Below are 6,994 nucleotides of genomic sequence, written 5' to 3' on the forward strand. Positions count from 1 at the left end.
GCTGAACCACATTCTCCACCATTTATCAACTGTGGGACTTGGGGTCCTTCCTAGCTTCTCTGTGTCTCCGTTTTTGCAGCTAGGAATCGGGGAGAGTAGGATAATCTGGACATATACAAGTGAGGTAATATATGTAAAGTACTTGGCACAATGGTGAAGGCAGAGGGGCCTCCCTGCAAAGATGTCCACGTCCTAATCCCTGGAACCCGTAACTGGATTGTGTTCTATGGCAAAAGAGGCTTTGCAGGTATAATTAAGGTTATAGACCTTAAGATCGGAAGATTATCCTGGATTATCTGGGTGGGGCCAGTGTAATCACATGAGTCATGTTATGGGCTGAATTGTGTCCCCCCCCCGCAAATTCATATGTTGAAGTCCCCAGAATGTGATTGTTTTTAGAAAGAGGGTCTTTACAGAGGCAACTGAGGTTAACTTAGGTCAGTATGGTGGGCCCTGTTACATATGACTGGGGTCCTTATGAGAAGAAGACAGACACAGGGACGACCATGTGAGCCCACAGGAGAAGGTGGCCATCCACAAGCCAAGGAGAGAAGCCTCAGGAGAAACAGCCTTGCCCACACCTTGATCTGGGACTTCCAGCCTCCAGGATGGGGAGACAATAAGTGTCTGTTGTTTAAGCCCCCCAGGCTTAAACTGGGACTTTGGTGTAGCAGCCCTAGCAGTCTAATACACCTGTGGTTACCTTTTTAATTTTGTTTTCAATTTTAAAGATGAAAAGAAACAAAGGACTAGAATCGACATTGCCAAGGCCCACAGATGGAACTTCATGAGTCAGGTCTTCTCCTCATGTGCATCACCCACCAGAATCAAAAACACCTTTGCTGGTCCCAGAAGAGATCTCTCTTCCCACCAAGGACAGAGGCCTCTCAGCTCAGTTGGACCTCACTAAGGTGGGTCTGCTCTTCTGCTACGCCCCTTGGTGGTCGTACTGGCAGCTGGAGGTCTGAACACAGGGCCCAGCTGCAGCCCACACCGTCCATACGACATCCATCCCAAATGCTCGTGCCGGGGCACCCCTGCTCTGCCTGCTGGAGCATCTGCAACAGAGACCCAGTGCCCCACGTCGAGACATGGCCGCCAGAGGAAGTGTCAGTGATGGGGGTGCCCATGGCCGCAGGCGAGAGGAAGACAGAGGGAACCAGCAGGCTGGGGCATCCTGGCCCAGCTCGCCCACTGGGCAGCGTGAAGGGAGAGGATGCTGGCCCGCTTAGAACGGCCATCCTGCTGCTGGTAAACCTGCCCCGTCGGCGCCCTGGAGCCTGGCTGCCTGGTGAGCACCTTGCTGCGGTGGCGGAAGGGAGTCCAGGTGAATGTCCTGTGATATAGAGGAGCGGCATGGAAGTGGGGACTCCAAGGCAAGAGACCCCGTCAGCTTCAGTGTCAAAAGTCAGTTAAATGGGATTAATGATAATGCTAGCCTGACCCCTTCGGAGGTTATTATTATCAAAACCATCATGTGTGTCTATGATTATGCCACATACATTCCAGGTCCTTTTCCCACCTTTTTTCTTAAAGCTCAGGAATCGGTGCTGAATAGGCTGCCAGAACCAGGCAGTATTGAGGATTTCTTCAAAATAATCCACTCAGGCCCCGTTCAAATGTGTTCTGCGTACACAGAGCTCCTCTGGCCTGTGGCACTGCCAAGTGGATGCATCGGGTGGCTGGACGGACCCTCCTGTCCCTCTGACGAGGACACCTGGTCAGGGTTGAGTTTCTGGCTCCAGGGAGGGTCCCTCCCACCCAGCGAGCAGATGTTCTGGCTTTGGAATGGGCAGGTCCTTCAACATCTTTGACATAAAGTCCCATGACTTTCTTTGGATATCAGTCATCACCCATTTAACCTGGCAGTGACAAAAATCCCTGGGTCAAATTGGAGAATTTCACAGTCTCATCTACCCAGCTTGGGTTTTTATGAGTTTGCTCTACAAAGGAGAGAAGGTGGAGAGAGGAGGTGAGCAGAAATGCTGCTCCTTCAGCTCTAGATTCCTTCAGAGACAGCAGTTAGTGGAAAGTATGCCAGGCATGGTGTGTCTCACTCAGAATTGCGTGAAGTTACAAGGAACAGAAAGCCAGCTTAAGTGGCTTGAATACGTATGGGTATACTTTTCTCATGTAAGCAGGTGTTCAGAGGTAGGGCTTGCTGCCCCTGGTTCCCCTAATCCGTGATGGTCACCCAAGCTTTTCCTTTGCCTCCTGGTTGCAAGACAGATGCTATAGCTCCAGACATCATGTCTGAATTCGAGGAGTCAAACCAGCCATGTCTATCCCTTTAATAGGAAAAGTAAAGTTTTCCCGGAAATGTTCTCAACCTACTTCCATTTGGATCCACTGGCCAGAGTGGATCATAGGGCCACCCCTAGTTGCAAGAGAAGTTGGGAAGTTGGGGAACAGGACTGTCATGGTTATCTGGTGCTGGGCATGTGGCCACCACGGAAAAGAGGAAGAAGGGAGGATGGAGGGTGTGGAGGCTACAACAGTTGCTTCGTCTGACTTATTTTGCAGTCGCATCTCCATGCAGAGGACCTCCAATTGAGATTCATTTACGATGCCATCTTGAGCCAACAGGGTCTTTTTACCAGCTGTCTTATGTAGAAAAGCTGTTTTTACAAGTGATGTTATTAACATCCCGGCCGAGCAGCCCTGTGGGTTGACCTTCACTTGCCGGTTGAGAGGAGACTGCTGAGGCCTGCATATTTACCAGCTGTTCCGTTGAAAACGGTTGCATATTTGGAAAGGAAATGAAGCAGATTGGTCTGAGGTTTCAGGATGAAGTTGAAGGTATGAAGGAGGGACGTCCTTCTTGAACAAAGAAAATCTCTTCAATCCTAGTGAAGCGGTGGTTTGTGAGAAGACCTTAGAGAGCCAAGGCCAAGTGGTGGTTGCCCATGGAAACCAGGGGAACTTTCTTCTTGATTGGGTAGCTGGTCATGAAGAGGGTTATGGCAGCCTGGCCTGGCTGCCATGCTTTTTTTTTTTTTTTTAGTTCTTTTTTTATTGAAATATAGTTGATTTACAGTGTTGTGTTAGTTTCTGGCATACAGCAAAGTGATTCAGCTATACATATATATATTTTTTCATATTCTTTTCCATTATGGCTTATTATAAGATATTGAATATAGTTCCCTGTGCTATACAGTAGGACCTTGTTGTTCTGGCTGCCATGCTTTCATGGAGATTTTTTTTTTTTTTAATTACGTAAATGGAGAGAAAACAAAGGATAGAGGCTAAGAGCCCATAACAGAGGGACTGTTGGTTTTCTCTCAGGAAAGAGACTTCAAGAACCTCCAGCAAAACTTTGCTAATTATTACTTAGGGAGCCAAAGGGAGGCCTCTTTCCCGTAAGGCTAATGAGAGATCTGATACAAAGTGAGTGTTGCTGCTGATATTCCTAATTCTACAAAAAATCAGAGTTTTTCAACCCAAGACAAGGTTAGGTGGTAGTTTATGAGAGGTTGAGTTCTTAGTGAGTTGACACCACGTTGTTCTTATCAGTGAAACTTACCCTGTATTTTTTAAATAAATTTATTTATTTTGTTTGTTTATTTTTGGCTGCATTGGGTCTTTGTTGCTGCATGTGGGCTTTCTCTACTTGTGGCAAGCGGGGGCTTCTCTTCGTTGCGGTGCGCGGGCTTCTCATTGTGGTGGCTTCTCTTGTTATGGAGCACGGGCTCTGGGTGTATGGGCTTCAGTAGTTGTGGCACGTGAGCTCAGTAGTTGTGGCTCACGGGCTCTAGAGCACAGGCTCAGTAGTTGTGGCACACGGGCTTAGTTGCTCCACGGCATGTGGCATCTTCCTGGACCGGGGCTTGAACCCATGTCCCCTGCCTTGGCAGGCGGATTCTTAACCACTGCGCTACCAGGGAAGCCCAAAATTTACACTGTTTTAAATAATATATATGTTTATTTATTTATACTTACAAAAACAACTCTGGACTGGCTCATAGGTTTCCTAATTCTCTCAGCTTTCCTGGCTGGAGAGGAGCGTTCCCTCCGACCCCCCAGGCCACCTGGCGGCCACGACGGGTACCGCAGTGTCCAGAGGGGACTCGTTTGTCCCCTAGGGGTGTCTATGCCAAATCCAGTTCCTTTTTAGTGATAGAAAAGACACATGGACTGATTCGCGTCTCGGATGCTGATTTTTGTTTTTTTCGGAGTGCATCCTCCTGTCTTTGTGTGTGTGTGTGTGTGTGTGTGTGTGTTCACGTGCATGTGTGTGTGTGTCTTATGCTATTATGATTTTTATTATGGTAAAAAACACATAACATAAAATTTACCATCTTTACCATTTTCAACAGTACCATTTATAGTAATACTGAGTATATTCCCATTATTGTGAAACAGATCTCCAAAACTTTTCACCTTGTAGAACTGAAACTGTAAACCCATTAAGCTACCACTCTCTCTGATTTCCTCCCTCATCATCTTTCAGCAGGGAGAGTTTAAGCCTCTCTCGCCGACGGCTGAGGACCCAGGGCTTCAGTGGAAAGCTGGCAGCTTGTCGCCCGTGAAGCACCCTCTTCATCTCGGATGAGAGCTGGGGGGAAGTGGAGCTGAAGAAGGTAAAGCGGTTTCCCAACATGGGGCTTACGGATCAACACAGAAAGGGTGGTGCTGAGCTGGTAGCTTGCGAGATGGCCGTGGGGCAAACGACCTGGGTTCCTTCTCATGGTCCCGCTCCCTGGAGAGGCGGGGGGTGTAATCACATGAGGCGTTCGCAAAGGAAAGAGAGGCTGGTCAGGCCAGTGATCGGTTCAAGGCAGTGGAGCTGAACTGAATCTGTGTCTCTTATGTCGAATTTGCCTTATGTTGGTACACGGAGAAAACTGTATTTTCCTACTGGTTAATGTGAATTAAAGTCGTATTTGCTTCCTTTGACGGAATCATCCCAAAGTGATGGGAAGCGGTCTCCCCGTGCTCACTGCCCGCTGGCGGCCTCACTGCTGCTTGGGCTCAGCAGGGCCCTTATCTGCGGGGAGGAGATCTGTGATCACGGGTTCCTGTCCTCTCCCTGCCATCCCCAGCCACAGGGTAGGATGTCTGTGTGTAAATATGTGTGTGTGAAGATATAGTCTATTTACGTATAAAATGTGCTTCTATTTATAAACTGGAACGATAAACCGAAGACTGCAGGGCTGCAGGACAGGGAGAGATGCTTGGCTTGTCCGTCAGGGCTGCCTGTGGGCCTGGGTGAGAGGAGTCCCTGCCCGGGCCTGGGGGGTGAGGACCCCGTGGGCTGAGTTACGGGGAGCCAACACCCTCCTTTCTAGATCACAGGACTCTGGAACTCCCTACCCACGTGGCCCCAAGCCCACTTCAAGGGCCCCGTCTCAGGGTCCGTCCTCCTGAAGTCTGACTAGGCTGGTGTGTCCACGTGTGTGTGTGCAAGGCCCCCTGAGCTATGGGGAAGCCGGGGGCGGGGTGGGGGGGATGGGACCAGGAGGGGCAGTGAGTGGCAGGCTGTCCTGTGCTGCCACGTTCCAGTGTGGAGCTCTAAGTAGCCAGGAATTCTACCTGGAAATTGGCCTCCATGTCTGTGAGGAAGTGCTTCTCTGAGAAGAGGATGGGACATATTCTATTTTAGAATTTGTTGGCTTGATTTATTACTTTAAAATACATGTCCACATAGAATGTGGGCCTCTGCCTGTAACCTTGTCCCAGGACCCACACATGTTAAGGTCAGTCTACTAATAAATTCACCTTGTTTTGTGTATTTGCCTTGGGAATCATGAAAGTATTTTACATACCGATGGCATAAAATTAAATTTCAAGGTGTGCTTCCTAAATGTTGAGAGCAAAATGAAACAACTGAGCAGAACTGGGTCTTGAACCACTGACGTAACTATCCAGAAAGGAACTACTTCAGGTGACTATAAAATGCAATCATTTGACTCTACGTCCCTGGTCGGACCGTATTCTGAGGCCAAAAAGAACTGTAAAACATTTTTAAAAACTAAGGCTACCCTGGTGGCGCAATGATTGAAAATCCACCTGCCAATTCAGGGGACACGGGTTCGAGCCCTGGTCCAGGAAGATCCCACATGCCTCAGAGCCAACGAAGCCCATGCGCCACAACTACTGAGCCTGCACTCTAGAGCCCGCGAGCCACCACTACTGAGCCCGCGTGCCACAACTACTGAAGCCCGTGTCCCTAGAGCCTGTGCTCTGCAACGAGAGAAGCCACCGCAATGAGAAGCCCGCGTTCCACAACAAAGAGTAGCCCCCACTCACTGCAACTAGAGAAAGCCTGTGCGCAGCAACAAAGACCCAACGCAGCCAAAAATAAATAAATAAAATTTATTTTTAAAAAAACTGTATTCAGTGACTCCTGTTTGTGGTGGTGTTAGGCATTTTTATTCTGGAGCGGTTGTGTGCATGTTGTGGAATAAAGCACAGCAGTTCTTCGGCTGGCGTTTTTGAGGACCGGAATATGCAGCATAAAGGAAGAAGTACAGATGTCCATTAATGAGTTAAGTAAAAATCCCACAGTCCTGAATCTGAATTGAAAATTTTAGTATGAACTCATATATCATGAACATGAAATTCAAAGTATTTCATGGTTTTGTCCAATAAAGAGGTTTGAAAGCAATGAACACCCCCAGAACACAAATCAGAGTATCTGAATATCTAAAACCATTTCCTGCCAAAAGGAACCAGAGCTGATTCCAAGTTTGGGAGGCTTATTCCAAGATGAGCTCAGACTATCTAATTTAACAGAAAGTAAGGAGGTTATATCAAAGATGCTGACATCATGCCAAAGGAGCTGAAGGCCCCCACTGCTGCAGGTTGGGGATCTGAGGGCTATTTTAGGGAATGAACCATAATAAATTGCCCCAGACTTAGTAAGTCAGTCTATTTGCTTCTGGTTCATTCCATGGACAAAATAATCTACTCAAAAATCTCTTTGGGATGCAGGCCTTAAGCCTGCCCCTAGGTCTTTTTCTATTTAAGGGTTTACACTGCCAACCTCCTCTTC

At 48.0% G+C, this 6,994-nt stretch overlaps 1 long non-coding RNA gene across 1 annotated transcript; it reads left to right on the forward strand.

The window, feature by feature from the left end:
* The first annotated feature begins 2,660 nt into the window (after positions 1-2,660).
* On the forward strand, positions 2,661-4,894 carry LOC307051062. Its single transcript, XR_013810820.1, has 2 exons — positions 2,661-2,799; positions 4,451-4,894. It is a non-coding gene; the product is annotated as an uncharacterized lncRNA (long non-coding RNA).
* Positions 4,895-6,994: the final 2,100 nt, after the last annotated feature.

The sequence above is a fragment of the Hyperoodon ampullatus genome (genome assembly GCF_949752795.1).
Source record: "Hyperoodon ampullatus genome assembly, chromosome: 3".
Lineage (NCBI taxonomy): Eukaryota > Metazoa > Chordata > Mammalia > Artiodactyla > Ziphiidae > Hyperoodon > Hyperoodon ampullatus.